This window comes from Phocoena phocoena, chromosome 4 (assembly GCF_963924675.1).
Source record: "Phocoena phocoena chromosome 4, mPhoPho1.1, whole genome shotgun sequence".
Lineage (NCBI taxonomy): Eukaryota > Metazoa > Chordata > Mammalia > Artiodactyla > Phocoenidae > Phocoena > Phocoena phocoena.
Genome location: NC_089222.1, coordinates 12971259 through 12989904, shown reverse-complemented (window position 1 = coordinate 12989904; position 18646 = coordinate 12971259). Strand labels below are relative to the sequence as shown.

The following is an 18646-nucleotide window of genomic DNA, read 5'->3' as shown; positions in this document are numbered from 1 at the left end:
ATATATAAAATAGATAACTAATAAAGACCTACTATATCACACATGGAACTCTATTCAATACTCTGAAATGACCTATATGGAAAAAGAATCTAAAAAAAGAGTGGATATATGTATATGTATAACTGATTCACTTTGCTGTACAAAAGAAAGTAACACAACATTGTAAATCAACTATACTCCTATAAAAATTAAAGAAAAAACCCAGTTACATGTCAACAAATTAGACAACGTAGAAGAAACGGATAAATTTCTAGAAACATACAATCTTCCAAGACAGAATCAGAAAAAAATATACAGTCTGAACAGAGTGGTCACTAGTAGTAAAATTCAATTAGTAATCAAAAAGCTCCCAGCAAACAAATGTCAGAACTGATTAGGTTCATGGGGGAATTCTACCAAACATACAACAAAGTGCTAATACCTATCCTTCTCAAACTATTCCAAAAAATTGAAGAGGAGGGAACACTCCCAAATTCATTCCAGAAGGCCAAAATTACCCTGATACCAAAGCCAGAAAAAGACACTACAAAAAAAAGAGAGGTACAGGTCAATATCTCTGATGAATATACATGCAAAAATCCTCAACAAAATAGTAGCAAACCTAATTCAACAATATATAAAAAGGATCATACACCATGATCAAGTGGAATTTATGCCAGGATTGCAACAATGGCTCAATATTCACAAATCAATCAGTGTGATACACCACATTAACAAAAAGAAGGACAAAAATCACATGATCACCTCAATAGATGCAGAAAAAGCATTTAACAAAATTCAACATACACTCATGATAAAAACTTTATAGCACAGGGAACTATCAATATTTTGTAATAACCTATATGGGAAAAGAATCTGAAAAAATCTATATATATGTATACAACACACACACACACACACGCACACACACACACATAAGTGAATCAGTTTGATCTACACCTGAAAATAACACAACATTGTAAATCAACTATACTTCAATTAAAAAAAATAAATTAAAAGCAAACAAAACAAAACAAAGCAAAAAATGTGGATATGCAGGAAACATCTTAACATAATAAAGGTCATTTATGACAAACCCACAGCTAACATCATATGCAACGATGAAAAGCTGAAAGGTTTTACTCTAAATTCAGGAACAAGACAAGGATACCCACTCTTGCCACTTCTATTTAACATAGTATTGGAAATCCTAGTGACAGTAATCAGACAAGAAAAAGAAATAAAAGGCATCCAAATTGGAAGGGAAGAAGTAAAATTATCTCAGTTTGTAGATGACAATATACTATATATGGAAAACTCTAAAGTCTCCACCAAAAAAACATTAGAACTAATAAATGAATTCAGTAAAGTTGCATGATACAAGATTAATACACAGAAATCTGTTGCTTTTCTATACACTAATAATGAACTATCAGAAAGAGAAAGCAAGAAACAATCATGTTTAAAATCACATCAAAAAGAATAAAATACCTAGGAATAAACTTAACCATGGAGGTGAAAGACCTATACCTTGAAAACTATAAAACATTGTTAAAAAAAAACAAAAAAACATTGTTGAATGAAGGAAATTAAAGATGATACAAATAAATGGAAAGATAGCCCATGTTTGTGGATTAGAAGAATTAATATTGTTAAAATGTCCACACTATCCAAAGCAATCTATGGATTTAATGCAATCTCTACCAAAATATCTATGACATTTTTCACAAAACTAGAACAAATAATCCTAAAATTCATGTGAAACCACAAAAGATCCTGAAGAGCCAAAGCAATATTGAGAAAAAAAGGACAAAGCTGGAGATACCACCATCCCAGACTTCAGACTATACTACAGAGATACAATAATTAAAACAGCAAGCTACTGGCACAAAAACAGACACATAGATCAATGGAACAGAATAGAGAGCCCAGAAATAAGCCCACATACTTATGTTTAATTAATCTACAACAGAGGAGGCAAGAATATACAATGGAGAAAAGAGCCTCTTCAATAAGTGGTACTGGGAAAACTGGACAGCTACATGTAAAGCAATGAAATTAGAAAGTTTCCTCATACCATATACTAAAATAAACTCAAAATGGATTAAACACTTCAATGTAAGACAGAAACCACAAAATTCCTACAAGAGAACAAAGGCAAAACACTCTTTGACATAAATTGTAGCAATAATTTTTTGGATCTGGCTCCTAAGGCAAAGAAAAAAGAAAGCAAAAATAAAGAAATGGAACCTAATGAAACTTAAAAGCTTTTGCACAGCAAAGGAAACCATTGACAAAACAAAAATACAACTTACTGAATGGGAGAAAATATTTGCAAATGATATGACTGATAAGAGGTTAATATTCAACATATATAAAGGGCTTGTAGAACTTGTTACCAAAAAAACAACCCAATCGAAAAAAGAGCAGAAGACCCGAAGAGACCTTTTTACAAAGAAGACATACAGATGGCTAACAGGCACATGAAAAGATGATCAACTTTGCTAATCATCAGAGAAATACAGATCAAAACCACAGTGAGATATCACTTCACACCTCTCATAATAGCCATCATCAAAAAGTCACAAATAACAAATGCTGGTAAGGATGTGAAGAAAAGAGAACCCTCCTACATTGTTGGTGGGAATGTAAATTGGTGCAGCCACTATGGAAAATGGTATGGAGGTTCCACACACAAAAGAACTAGAAACTGAACTACCATATTATCCAGCAATCCCACTCCTGGGTATGTATCTGAGGAAAGTGAAGACACTAATTTGAAAAGATACATTAGATTTTGTATGATACATGAGATTTTGTACACACCTCTCCATTTCACACTGCCAGCCCAGGCCTGTCTGGTGAGGCCACTGGCCCAATGTTCATAGCAACATTATTTACAATAGCCAAGATATGGAAGCAACTTAAGTGTCCACCATCTGATGAATGGATAAAGAAGATATTATACACACACACACACACACACACACACACACACACACACACACAATGAAATATTACTCAGCCATAAAAAATGAATGAAATTTTGCCATTTGCAACAACATAGATGAACATGGAGGATACCATGCTTAGTGAAATAAGTCATACAAAGACAAATATTGTATGTTTTTACTTTTATGTGGAATCTAAATAATAAAACAAATAAATGAATGTAATGAAGCAAACTCACAGATACAGAGAACAAACCAGTGGTTACCAGTGAAGAGAGGGAAGGGGGGAGGGGTAAGATAGAGGTAGGAGATTAAGAGGTACAAACTACTATGTATAAAGTAAATAAGCTACAAGGATAGATTGTACAGCACAGGGAATATAGCAAATATTTTATAATAACTTTAAATGAAATATAATCTATAAAAATATTGAACCACTCTGTTGTACAACTGAAACTAATATAATATTGTAAATAAACTATACTTCATTAAAATAAGAGGAAGGGTTGACTTACCATGTTAGTAGAATATTTTTTCATACATTTCCCACACCAGAAATAGTACTCTTTTTTTTCCAGTTTTCTCTTTATAAATGAGCAAAATCTCAATCCTTTTCCAAAGTACCCAGCAGAACTATTTTCTAAAGAGGTATATTTTACCTCTAAAATCTCTAAAAATAGGTTCTCTACCTATTACAGGATTAGCATGAGAATCAAATAAGTTAAATGCTAAACTTTAAAATTCAGTCAAACACTAAATAATCACCTATGATCATTCTGCTTTGAGTCTAAATTATCTTATTAGGAAAGATTGGGCCTTTAAAAACATTTTCCTTCAAGAAAATCTGGCAGAAGTGTGGATAAAGGTTACCCAGAGCTCAGAGCAATGCTGTGTATTTTCTGGAAATGTCACCATGCCAAATTCTTATCTCCAACTCTGTGGGAGAATTTTCTCAGAATGGCAGAGGAGGAAGGGCTTGCTCACTTGTTATGACTTGAAGGGAATGAGGGATGCAGCTGGATTTCCAGGGAAGTGCCCCAGGGATTAGCCTAATTTTGGCTGAGATTTAAGCCACAGGGCCAGGTGTGCTCCAGTAACTTTTGGGAGAAATGGAGGTGGAGAGGGAATTGAGGGAGATTGAGCCATCTGGACTGGGATTGCATATGCTGTAGAGCTATGGTATTTGTGAGAAATCTCAAGATATGCATGAGTTATCTTGTGGTCTGCCTTGGAATTTGTACAGGGGCCAAAATTAGCCATGTGTTCTCTATAGACAAGCTACATGGACAAATGTGGCTACTTTATATGTACATTTCTGTCCACAAGGACTGCAGCAGATATTTTTCAAGTTAACCTTTTTTATAAGACTTCCTATGAGTCTCGCAATGCTTTCTTTTTCAATTTTTCCATTTTCTCAGTATTGAATTGAGGATCCAGGATGTTTCATGTCTTGTGCTCAGCTCCATGCCTATCTCCTCTCATTTAATATTCCACACAGCACTATAAGGATGAAATTATCATTGTGCCCATTTTACAGATGAGCAAGCTGAGGCTTGGAGGGGGCAAATGACTTGGTCAAGAAAAGACAGCCTGTAAGTGGTAGAGGCAGGATTTGTACCCAGCTCTGTGTAACACCCTCAGAAGAACTGCTCATCAGATTTGAGGGTGGAACAGACATATTAAGGGACACATTAGCCACCTTGCCAAAGGCCCAGGACCTGGTTTGAAGAACAAGGTTCTCAGTCAATGCTATTCTTAGTAATTGAAGCTACTAAGAAAGTTTTCTTCCAAAAGTAGGCAGTTAAATAAAATTTGCAGTATTTTCTTCTCTAGGCATTATGGAACAGTGGTTATAAGCAGAACCTTAGGAGTTTGAGGTGAGTCTATACCATTTGTTAGCTCTGTGATTCTGAGTCTCTCCCATGCCTCTGTTACATTATCTAAAAAATTATAAAATTGTTATAATAAACTATAACCGTATAAGATTTCTGAGAGAATTAAATAAAAATTTCACAGTGCCTAGCATATCCTAAGCACTCTAAAATTATATTTTTTAGAAGGAAAAAAACTGAGAAAAGTCTCAGATATCTGAAAATCCTACCCATGATACTATATTCTGTAAACCAGAATTTCCAAAAAATGCAAAGTCAGCTGATATTAGTGGAACACAATGGACATGCATACAAGCTCATTCTGTTGCATTTACGCATACTTTAACTGCAGAGGAGTTGGAATGACTTACACACTTCTCCATTTCACACTGCCAACCCAGGCCTGTCTGGTGAGGCCACTGGTCAAGCTCTAGGCTGGAGCACAAGTCTCTTATGGTCTCTTATGTGTCTCTGACTGTGTGTCATTGATTTTATGCCAAAGGGAAATAGAGACATATTTTTCAATCTCTTGTTTTGTTAGATGCGTTCCTCTCTCCACCGCTTGCCTGAACAAGTAGGAGTCACTGTTTAAAATCGACTTCATCATTTTCCCCAAAAACAGAATAAATATCTTTCTTGGCCTAGACTTTTCTAGGTGGCACTTGGTCCAAACGACTCACTCTTGCCATCTATGTCACACTCTGAAACAACAATCTACAGAAAGGTACCAGCACACTGAGAAAAGTAATGCATGCCTTAGGAGTTATTTATGCCCAAACCACATGGATCTTTGTTTTCTTAAAATTTTTATTGAAATGTAGATGATTTACAGTGTTGTGTTAATTTCAGGTGTACAGCAAAGTGATTCAGTTATACATATATATATTCTTTTTTAGATTCTTTTCCATTGTAGGTTATTACAAGATATTGAGTGCAGTTCCTTGTACTATATGGAAAGCCCTTGGTGTATATCTATTTTATATATAGCAGTGTGTATATTTTAATCACAAACTACTAATTTACCCCTCCCACTTTGGTAACCATAAGTTTGTTATCTATGTGTGTGAGTCTGTTTCTGTTTCATAAATATCATTTGTGCTGTATTTTAGAGTCTATATATGTGATATCATATAATATTTGTCTTTCTCAGACTTATTTCACTTAGTATGATAATCTCTAGGTCCATCCATGTTGCAGCAAATGGCATTATTTCATTATTTTTTTATGGCTGAGCAATATTCCATTGTATATATACATCACATCTTCTTTATCCATTTATCTGTTGATGGACATTTAGGTTGTTTCCATGTCTTGGCTATTGTAAATAGTGGTATTTTGGTTTTAATGGTGTTAGTTTTTGCTCTGGCCTCTGGATGAGTTTATAAGCAATTTATAAGGCCAATCTATTCTGGTCTTATGTCCTCTAAATGAGTTATAAGCAGGAATTTCTAAAAATTAAATTAAAGAGACCTTCAATATGGCAGAGGAGTAAGATGTGGAGATCACCTTTCTCCCCACAAATACATCAAAAATACATCTACATGTGGAACAACTCCTACAGAACACCTACTGAATGCTGGCAGAAGACCTCAGACCTTGCAAAAGGCAAGAAACTCCCCACGTACCTGGGTAGGGCAAAAGAAAAAAGAATAAACAGAGACAAAAGAATAGGGATGGGACCTGCACCTCTGGGAGGGAGCTGTGAAGGAGGAAAAGTTGCCACACACTAGGAAGACCCTAGTGTGGCAGAGATGGGGGGTGGGCAGGGGGGAATTTTCAGAGCCACGGAGGAGAGCGCAGCGACAGGGGTGCGGAGGGCAAAGCGGAGAGATTCCTGCACAGAGGATTGGTGCTGACCAGCACTCACCAGCCTGAGAGGCTTGTCTGCTCACCCGCCAGGGCAGGCGGGGGCTGGGAGCTGAGGCTCAGGCTTCAGAGGTCTGACCCCAGGGAGAGGATTGGGGTTGGCTGCGTGAACACAGCCTGAAGGGGGTTAGTGTGCCACAGCTATCCAGGAGGGAGTCCGGGAAAAAGTCTGGAGCTGCTAGATAGGCAAGAGACCATTGTTTTGGGGTGCATGAGGAGAGGGACTTCCTGTTCTGTGTGCCCATAGATGGCAGAGCACGACCTAAGTGAGCTCCAGAGCCAGACATGAGCTGCGGCTATCATCTCGGACCCCAGAGACGGGCATGGATCGCTAATGCTGCTGCTGCTGTCACCAAAAATCCTATATGCAAGCACAGGTCACACTACCACACACCCTCGGGAGCCTGTGCATCACACCACTGCCAGGGACCTGTGAGCCAGGGACAATTTCCACAGAAGAACATATGGTGTGCCTCAGGCTGTTGCAATATCATGCCAGCCTCTGCTGCTGCAGCCTCGCCCCGCATTCCAATTATGGCTATGTTGCCCCTTCCTCTCCCTGGCCTGAGTGAGCAAAAGAGACCTAATCAGCCACTGCTTTGACCCCCCCCCCTGACTAGGTGGGGAACAGACACTTGAGGGTGGCCTACATGCTGAGGTGGGGCCAAAACCAAAGCTGAACCCCAGGAGCTGTGCAAACAAAGAAGAGAAAGGGAAATTTCTCTGTGCAGCCTCAGGAGGAGCAGATTAAATCCCCGCAATCAACGTGATAAACTCTACATCTGTGGAATAACTGAATAGACAACGAATGTTACCAAAATTGAGTCAGTGGACTTTGGGAGCAACTGTAGACTTGGGATTTGCTTTCTGTGTCTGATTTGTTTTTGGTTTCATGTTTATCTTAGTTTAGTTTTTAGTGCTTGTCATCACTGGTGTGTTTATTTATTGGTTTGGTTGTTCTTTTCCTTTTTTCTTTTCTTCTCTTTTTGTGAGTGTGTGTGTGCATGTTTCTTTGTGTGAGTTTGTCTGTTTCAATTTGTTTTACCATTAGTTTGGAGGTTCTATCTGTTTTTTTCTTTTTCCTTTTCTCCCAAGCCGTGTGGCTGGTAGACTCCTGGTGCTCCAGCCGGGTGTCAGGCCTGGGCCTCTGAGGTGGGAGAGTCGAATCCAGGATATTGGTCCACCAGAGCCCTCCTGGCCCCATGTAATATTAATCAGTGAGAGCTCTCCCAGACATCTGTCTCAACACTAAGACCCAGCTCCACCCAACGTCCAGCAAGCTCCAGTGCTAGACACCTCATGAGAAACAACTAGCAAGATAGGAACACAAACCCACCCATTAGCAGAGAGGCTGCCTAAAGTCATACTAAGTTCACAGACACCCCAAAACACACCACCAGATTCGGTCCTGCCCACAAGAAGGACAAGATCCAGCCCCACCCACCAGAGCACAGGTACCAGTCCCCCCACCCCACAACACGGAAGCCTACACAAGCCACTGAACCAACCTCAATCACTGGGGGCAGACACCAAAAATAACATGAACTATGAACTTGCAGCCTGTGAAAAGGCAACCCCAAACACATTAACTTAAACAAAATGAGAACACATAGAAATACGCAGCAGATGAAGAAGAAGGTAAAAACCTACCAGACCAAACAAATGAAGAGGAAATAGGCAGTCTACCTGAAAAACAATTCAGAATAATGATAGTAAACATGATCCAAAATCTCGGAAATATAATGGAGAAAATACAAGAAACTTTTAACAAGGACTTAGAACTATAGAGCAAACAAACAATGATGAACAACACAATAAATGAAATTAAACATACTCTAGAAGGAATCAGTGACAGAATAACTGAGGCAAAAGAATGGTTAAGTGACCTGGAAGATAGAAGAGTCGAAAAAACCACCGCAGAGCAGAATAAAGAAAGAGAATGAAAAGAATTGAGGACAGTCTCAGAGACCTCTGGGACAACATTAAATGCACCAACATTCGAATTATAGGAATCCCTAGAGAAGAAGAGAAAAAGAAAAGGTCCGAGAAAATATTTGAAGAGATTATAGTTGAAAACTTCTCTAATATGAGAAATAGTAATATTAATCAAACTATCAAAAATTAAACTCAAAGAAAAAATACTAAAAGCAGCAAGGGAAAAGCAACAAATAACACACAAAGGAATCCCCATAAGGTTAATAGCTGATCTTTCAGCAGAAATTCTGCAAGACAGAAGGGAGTGGCAGGAAATATTAAAAGTGATGAAAGGGAAGAACCTACAACAAAGATTACTTTACCCAGCAAGGATCTCATTCAGATTTGACAGAGAAATTAAAACCTTTACAGACAAGCAAAAGCCAAGAGAATTCAGCGTCACCAAACCAGCTCTACAACAAATGCTAAAGGAAGTTCTCTAGGTGGGAAACACAGGAGAAGGAAAATACCTACAAAATCAAAAACAAAACAATTAAGAAAATGGTAATAGGAACATACATATCGATAATTACCTTAAATGTAAATGGATTAAATGCCCCAAACAAAAGACATAGACTGGCTGAATGGATACAAAAACAAGGGCCGTATATATGCTATCTACAAGAGACCCACTTCAGACCCAGAGACACATGCAGATTGAAAGAGAGGGGATGGAAAAAGATATTCCATGAAAATGGAAATCAAAAGAAAGCTGGAGTAGCAATTCTCATATAACACAAAATAGACTTTAAAATAAAGACTATTACAAGAGACAAAGAAGGACAAAACATAAGGATCAAGGGATCAATACCAGAAGAAAATATAACAATTGTAAATATTTACGCACCCAACATAAGGCAAATGCTAAGAGCCATAAAAAGGGAAATCAACAGTAACACAAGAATAGTAGGGGACTTTAACACCCCACTTTCACCAATGGACAGATCATCCAAAATGAAAATAAATAAGGAAACACAAGCTTTAAATGACACAGTAGACCAGGTGGACTTAATTGATACTTAAAGGACATTCCATCCCAAAACAACAGAATACACTTTCCTCTCAAGTGCACATGGAACATTCTCCAGGATAGATCACATCTTGGGTCATAAATAAAGCCTCAGTAAATTTAAGAAAATTGAAATTGTATAAAATATCTTTTTTGACAACAACATTATGAGACTAGATATCAAGTACAGGTAAAAAAAACTGTAAAAAATACAAACACTTGGTGACTAAACAATATGCTACTAAATAACCAGATGATCACTGAAGAAATCAAAGAGGAAATCAAAAAATACCTAGAGACAAATGACAATGGAGCCACGATGATCCAAAACCTATGGAATGCAGCAAAAGCAGTTCTAATAGGGAAGTTTCTAGCAATACAATCCTACCACAAGAAACAAGAAACACCTCAAATAAACAACCTAACTTTATACCCAAGGCAATTAGAGAAAGAAGAAGAAGAAGAACAACAACAAAAAAACCAAAGTTGGCAGAAGAAAAGAAATCATAAAGATCAGATCAGATATAAATGAAAAAGAAATGAAGGAAACAATAGCAAAGTTTAATAAAACTAAAAGCTGGTTCTTTGAGAAGATAAACAAAATTGACAAGCCATTAGCCAGACTCATCAAGAAAAAAATGGAGAGGGCTCAAATCAACAGAAATAGAAATGAAAACGGAGATGTAACAACTGACACTGCAGAAATACAAAGGATCAGAGAGACTACCTCAAGCAACACTATGCAAATAAAATGGACAACCTGGAAGAAATGGACAAATTCATAGAAAGTACAACCTACCAAGACTGAACCAGGAAGGAATAGAAAATATGAACAGACCAATCACAAGAAATGAAATTGAAACTGCGATTAAGAATCTTCCAACAAACAAAAGCCTAGGACCAGATGGCTTCACAGGTGAATTTTATGAAATATTTAGAGAAGAGCTAACACCTATCCTTCTCAAACTCTTCCAAAATATAGCAGAGGGAGGAACACTCCCAAACTCATTCTACAAGGCCACCATCACCCTAATAACAAACCAGACAAAGATGTCACAAAGAAAGAAAACTACACTGATGAACATAGATGCAAACATCCTCAACAAAATATTACCAAACAGAATCCAAAAGCACACTAGAAGGATCATACACCATGATCAAGTGAGGTTTATTCGAGGAATGCAAGGATTCTTCAATGTATGCAAATCAATCAATGTGATAAACCATATTAACAAATTGAAGGATAAGAACCGTATGATAACCTCAGTAGATACAGAAAAGGCTTTTGACAAAATTCAACACCCACTTATGATAAAAACCCTCCAGAAAGTAGGCATAGTGGGAACTTACCTCAACATAATAAAGGCCATATATGACAAACCCACAGCCAACATAATTCTCAATGGTGAAAAACTGAAACCATTTCCTCTAAGATCAGGAAGAAGACAAGGGTGTCCACGCTCACCACTATTATTCAAGACAACTTTGGAAGTTTTAGCCATGGTAATTAGAGAAGAAAAAGAAATAAATGGAATCCAAATTGGAAAAAGAAGTAAAATTGTCAGTGTTTGCAGATGACATGATACTTTACATAGAGAATCCTAAAGATGCTACCAGAAAGCTCCTAGAGCTAATCAATGAATTTGGTAAAATAGCAGGATACAAAATTAATGCACAGAAATATCTTGTATTTCTATATATTAATGATGAAAAGTCAGAAAGAGAAATTAAGGAAACCCTCCCATTTACCATTTCAACAAAAAGAATAAAATGCCTACGAATAAACCTACCTAAGGAAACAAAAGACCTGTATGCAAAAAATTATGACACTGATGAAAGAAATTAAAGATGATACAAACAGATGGAGAGATATACCATATTCTTGGATTGGGAGAATCAACATTGTGAAAATGACTATACTACCCAAAGCAATCTACAGATTCAGTGCAATCCCTATCAAACTACCAATGGCATTTTTCACAGAACTGGGACAAAAATTTTCACAATTTCTACAGAAACACAAAAGACCCCAAATAGCCAAAGCAATCTTGAGAAAGAAAAACGGAGCTGGAAGAATCAGGCTCCCTGACTTCCTATACTACAAAGCTACAGTAATCAAGACTGGCACAAAGACAGAAATATAGATCAATGGAACAGGATAGAAAGCCCAGAGATAAACCCACGCACATATGGTCACCTTATTTTTGATAAAGGAGGCAAGAATATACAATGGAGAAAAGACAGTCTCTTCCATAAGCAGTGCTGGGAAAACTGGATAGCTACATGTCAAAGAAAGAAATTAGAATACTCCATAACACTACACACAAAAATAAACTTAAAATGGATTAAAGACCTAAATATAAGGCCAGACAATATAAAACTCTTAGAGGAAAACATAGGCAGAACACTCTGTGGCACAAATCACTGCAAGATGCTTTTTGACCCACCTCCTAGAGAAATGGAAATAAAAACAAAAATAAACAAATGGGACCTAATGAAACTTAAAAGCTTTTGCAGAGCAAAGGAAACCATAAACAAGATGAAAATACAACCATCAGAAGGGGAGAAAATATTTGCAAATGAAGCAACTGACAAAGGATTAATCTCCAAAATCTATAAGCAGCTCATGCAGCTCAATATCAGAAAAACAAACAACCCAATTCAAAAATGGGTGGAAAACCTAAATGGACATTTCTCCAAAGAAGACATACAGATGGCTAACAGTAACATGAAAAGATGCTTAATATCAATAACCACGAGAGAAATGCAAATCAAAACCACAATGAGGTATCACCTCACACCGGACAGAATGACCATCATCAAAAAATCTAGAAAGAATAAGTGCTGGAGAGGGTGTAGAGAAAAGGGAACCCTCTTGCACTGTTGGTGGGTATGTAAACTGAGACAGCCAGTATGGAGGTTCCTCAAGAAACTAAAAATAGAACTACCATATGACCCAGCAATCCCCCTACTGGGCATATACCCTGAGAAAACCATAATTCAAAAAGACATGTACCACAATGTTCATTGCAGCACTAGTTGCAACAAGCAGGACGTGGAAGCAACCTAAGTGTCCATCAACAGATGAATGGATAAAGAAGATATGGCACATATATACAATGGAATATTACTCAGCCATAAAAAGAAACGAAATTGAGTTATTTGTAGCAACGTGGATGGACCTAGAGTCTTTCATACAGAGTGAAGTAAGTCAGAAAGAGAAAAATAAATACCATATGCTAACACATATGTATGGAATCTAAAAAAACAAGAAGAAAGAAAAATTGGTCATGAAGAACCTAGGGGCATGACAGGAATAAAGATGCAGACCTACTAGAGAATGGACTTGAAGACATGGGGAGGGGGAAGGGTAAGCTGTGACAAAGTGAGAGAGTGGCATGGACATATATACACTACCAAATGTAAAATAGATAGCTAGTGGGAAGCAGTCACATAGCACAGGGAGATCAGCTTGGTGCTTTGTGACTAGCTAGAAGGGTGGGATAGGGAGGGTGGGAGGGAGGGAGACTCAAGAGGGAAGAGATATGGGGATATATGTATAACTGATTCACTTTGTTATAAAGCAGAAACTAACACTCCATTGTAAAGCAATTATACTCCAGTAAAAACGTTAAAAGAAAAAAAAAGATGTGGCACATATATACAATGGAATATCAGTCATGAAAAGAAATGAAATTGCGTTAATTTGTAATGAGGTGGCTGGACCTTGAGTCTGTCATAGACAGTGAAGTACGTCAGAAGGAGAAAAACAAATACCATATGCTAACATATGTATATGGAATCTAAAAAAAATAAATGGTTCTGATGAACTGGTGGGCAGGGCAGGAATAAAGACGCAGATGCAGAGAATAGACTTGAGGACACAGGGAGGGTGAAGGGTAACCTGGGACGAAGTGAGAGAGAGGCATGGACATATACACACTACCAAATATAAAATAGATAGCTAGTGGGAAGTAGTTGCATAGCACAGGGAGATCAGCTCGGTGCTTTGTGACCACCTAGAGGGGTGGGATGGGGAGGTGACATAGGGAGGGTGGAAGGGAAATGAAAGAGGGAGGGGATATGGGTTTATAAGTATCCGTATAGCTGATTCACTTTGTTATACAGCAGAAACTAACACAACATTTTAAGGCAATTATACTCCAATAAAGATGTGATAAAAAGAATTAATAAATATTTATGGTTTTATTCATGTATGGTTTATAAAAAAGCATGAGAGAAAAATAATTAAATTAAAATTTAAATTGTACCACCAAAATTGTTTTAAAAATAGGGCTTCCCTGGTGGCACAGTGGTTGGGAGTCCGCCTGCCGATGCAGGGGACACGGGTTCGTGCCCCGGTCCGGGAGGATCCCACATGTCGCAGAGTGGCTGGGCCCATGAGCCGTGGCAGCTGCTCCTGCACGTCCGGAGCCTGTGCTCCACGACGGGAGAGGCCACAACAGTGAGAGGCCCACGTACCGCAAAAAAACAAACAAAAAAACAAAAAAACCAACTTTCCCACTGATGACATGATGCTCGTCAAATTTGGCGCTGGATATATTTCGTCATTTGAAAATGCAGACAATGCCCTTGCCAGACAACACAGCCTACATTGTTAAGTTAACGTTTTTGTGGAAATGGGCATGGATTTGAATCCTGGCTCTGCCACTTACAAGCTGTGTGATGTTGCTTGAGGATCTTAACCTTTGCATCAGTGTCCTCATCTGTAATATGTAATAGTCATTATAATAATAATAATAGATTTTCATGGTAAGGATTAAGTTACATCATGTATATAAAGTGCCTGGTGCATAGTTGCACTAAATACGTGGTAGCTTCTGTGATTACTATTATTTCTCATGCATTGTTTGATCATCAAGTGAGACAGTGAATACAATGCTGAGATGAATACTGGTTCCCAAAGCATTCCACCTGCACTTTTTTTTTAACATCTTTATTGGAGTATAATTGCTTTACAATGGTGTGTTAGTTTCTGCTTTATAACACAGTGAATCAGTTATACATATACATATGTTCCCATATCTCTTCCCTCTTGAGTCTCCCTCCCTCCAACCCTCCCTATCCCACCCCTCTAGGTGGTCACAAACTGCCGAGCTGATCCCCCTGCACTTTTTATTAAACTGAATACTTTCTTACTTGTATTAAGCTTTCTTTGTTTTACTCAGAGTATACTCTGATTATCAGACTACAAGCTCTTTGAAGACAGGGTCTCTGTCTGAATCTTTTTTTTTTTTTAAATCTCTCTAACCCCCCAAAAGACTAGCATGGGGCTTAATTCAGAACAGGAGTTAATTACATATTTGCTGCATGGATATTCATGGGAAAATCCATGTAAATGCTTGGCAGAGTCCTTTCCTATAGGAAGCCCTCAACGAGGGCTGCCACTGTTTTGTCGATTGCCACCACCACCATCACCCAATTATCACTTCAACTATCTATGTTTTATTCCATTAGCAAAGGGTCCCCATGAAAAAATGTGTTGCTAACACTATAGAACATTGCTTTAGTAATTCCAACAAATGATTGCATGAGACCTACAGAAGCAGCCTCCATGAAGTCAAATCATCCACATCCCCTGAACTCACAGTTCACATTAGCTCTGCCGCATGCAAAATCTTCAAGGAAGACACCCAAAGTATAATAACTATACAATAAATTCTCAAGCAAAAGTGAATGTCACAACCTCAGTCCACAGCTTAAAATGAACAGGAGACTCAGTTTATCCCCCAAAGAGCATCCAGATGGTTGGGATTTTCTAAAGCATTCATGAAACATGTCATTACAATTCAGACATGATCCCAGTTCTATCACTGACCTCTTTAGCATGTGTACAGATATGAAAGTAGGACATTCAGCTGGGGGACTGCTCCATTGGGTGATTCAGAAGCCAGTTCTGCTGCATTTAATTCCAGTACAGATTTAAATGTAGCAGAAGATATATGTCTTCAAGTTCAACACATGACAGCAAAAATTGGAAGCAAGCTAAGTGTTCAACAACAGATAAATAGTTAAATACATTCATTCATTGAAAGTAACATTATAAGAACACAAAAAAATCAGTATGAAGCTTGCAGCAATATGTAAAATGTACAACATATGTGAAAAGCAGGATATAAAATTGAATAAAACTATGTAAACCTATATGCCTGTGGAAAAACCAAAGACTGTACTCCACACCACAAATAGCTCAGTCTGCTAAATTGTGTGATTTGTGACTCTGTATTAAAATGTTATATGGTATGATAGTACTTTTACAATATTTTAAAAATTAGCAGGATCCTGAGGGTGTACTGGGAAACAGTGGACAGGGTGTAGAAATCTTGAGTCCTTATACTGAATTTTTTAGTTCCCTGATCTTGGGGGCTTGAAGTTTCTTCTAAAACAGGGTTTCTTTCATTATTGACAGTCTGATTGGATAATTCTTTGTTGTGAGAGAATGTCCTGTGTGCACTGTAGGATGTTTAGCAGCATCTGTGGCCTCTAGATGCCAGTAGTACCTTCCAGTTATGACAACTAAAAATGTCTCCAGACATTGCAATATGTCTCCTAGGGTAGAGTAGGGTGGAATCATCCCAGGTGAATTTGCAAAAGCTAATCACTAAATACCTTTCCAGCTCTAATACCTTATGATTGATTGAAAATCAAAATATACATTGGCTTAAACAAACAAAACTGACTGTAGATCACAATCAAAGTTATCAAAATTAAAATGTAAAACAAAATCTATGCAAATTCCCTTGAGCACAACTCCAGCCTAGTTTGAAGAGAGAAGTGTTGCCTCTTAGTTCTTAACAAAATTCATTGAAAAGAACATCAGCTGAAATTATCTTAAGGCCAGGGAGTGTTTAAATCTATGAGTGTGCCCTAGGCTGAGTTTGGGTTGGCATTTAACATTCATTAAAAATTATCCTGTCCCGCTTTAATCTTGACAATAGACTAACTGTATCTTAAGTATTAGTTAACATAGCATCTTTGACGAAAGTGCTAGGCTTACAATTGGGTCAACAGTTGCAATTTAATTAGAATTAAACCACCCATTTTTATTACATAATTCCAAAGAACTATGTGTATTCCATTGGTGAGTAATTAAGAGCAACTGAATTTTCCAAAGAATTTTTATATTGTGGATGTGTGGTCAAAATGCATAATAATATCTCTAGATAACCCCTACATATTTGGATCTTAAAATGTCTTGTTAGATAGATCTTGGATGAATAGATGGGTGGATGAATGTTCAGTGTTCTTGGATGAGTAAAATAAAATTATAATCCAGTTTACCTGGATCCCTTTGACAATAGGAATTCTTCTGTGATACTAGTTACTCAATTGCTTTTAGCTGAGAACACAGAGCAAATCAGGAAGCACACCAAAGTGGTAGCATGCACAGTAGTTCTTAAACTTCAGCCTGGATCAGATTTTTTGCTTGTTAAAAATCAGATGGTTGAGCCCCACCTCCAGTTTCTGCTTCAGTAGGTTCAGGATCAGTGCATTTCTAACGAGTTCCCAGGTGATGCTGATGCTGCTGGTTTAGGGACACACTTTTTGAGAATCACTGGGATAGTGGATCTGAAAAATGAGGACCTACAAAAATCACCTATGGTGTTTTTAAAGCTTGTGGCTTTTTCCTGGCCACTCACACCCCTAAATATGAAGCAGTAGTACTGAGAAGGGCTTAGGAATCTATGCTTGTGAAGGGCTTCAGGTGATCCTGATACAAATTGTCTTTGAGCTGCTGTAAGGAGTGGAGAGGGCCAGGAAAGGTGATGCAATTAAGGATGAACTTGGAAACTGGAGTAGGGAGGAAGAAGCAAGGGAGAGGCCTAGGTAGAGAGATAGTGGTTGTGTTTCTTGTGAAAGAGAGTGATACACAACCCATTGCCAGCCCACAGTACTCTGGGAACTCTAAAAATTTCTTAAATGGTTAAGATTCTTGACTTCTCCAGGACTCTCCATTGAAGGGCACAAAAATCAGCCCTTGGCCATAAGAATCACATTATAAATGAATAATAAGCATAGCATGTGGAAGTTCTTATGGAAGTTATCAATCTTTTTATTTGTGCAATACATCTGGAATGTGTATCAAAGCTCATCTCTTAGCGACTGGATAAAATATCTGAACTACAATTTACTCTCCTTGAGGATGGCACATTATACAGAAAGTTCTCAGCGGCTTTTGACAACTAGCTAGCAATGATTTTAAAAAGAAAAAAAAAGAAAGAAAGGAATAGTATGAAGTCCCTAGACAACACTGATGATCTGAGACTCAGATTTATTGTAAAGGATAAAAAAATATATATATATTATCCTTAGATCTGAGACTCTGTTTCCAGGCAATCACAACTCAACATAATCCTCCACAGAACTCCCAACACTTCAATCCACTGAAAGAGAAATTGGGTGTGGTGGGTGTAACAGCAAATTGACATTTTTTTCCTATAGAGCCATGCAACAATTATTTCTGCAGCCAAACTGAACCTTAAACTGGTTATGAGTATCTTGATATCCAGACATCTGAAAAACCAAATGAAAAGTATTTCTATTGCTATTGAACAACAGTCATTAAAGATGGCTGCAAAGATGAGTTTCTCCTTTGTTCCCTTAAATATCCAATTAATTTAGTCTTTCTTGAAAAGTTTCACACTTCTAAATTATTAGACTTTAAAATGCTTACTACTAACAATACTGTCACAAATGACAATTTGGTATTCCAACTCTGCCAAAATAACTTCTCTTTTTCTTTTCTTTTTCTTCCAAAACCAAACCATAATAAATTCCTATGCCTTGAGGGCTGTTGTAATTCCCATATCGTTAAAATGAATACTCCAAATTAATTGCATCCATTAAGAAGAACAAATTTTGTATTTTCTTCTTTAAGCTATGTCTATATAATGATAAAAACCTGTTTTAAATAAGAAATCACACACTTGAATGCCTTAATGCCAAGGAACTACATACATCCAGGTTTACTTCAT

At 37.5% G+C, this 18646-nt stretch overlaps 1 protein-coding gene across 1 annotated transcript in view; it reads right to left on the bottom strand.

The window, feature by feature from the left end:
- COL6A5 (collagen type VI alpha 5 chain) overlaps nt 1–18646 on the bottom strand; it is a 107150-nt gene that overhangs the window by 7200 nt on the left and 81304 nt on the right. The gene's annotated exons all lie outside the window — the stretch shown is intronic.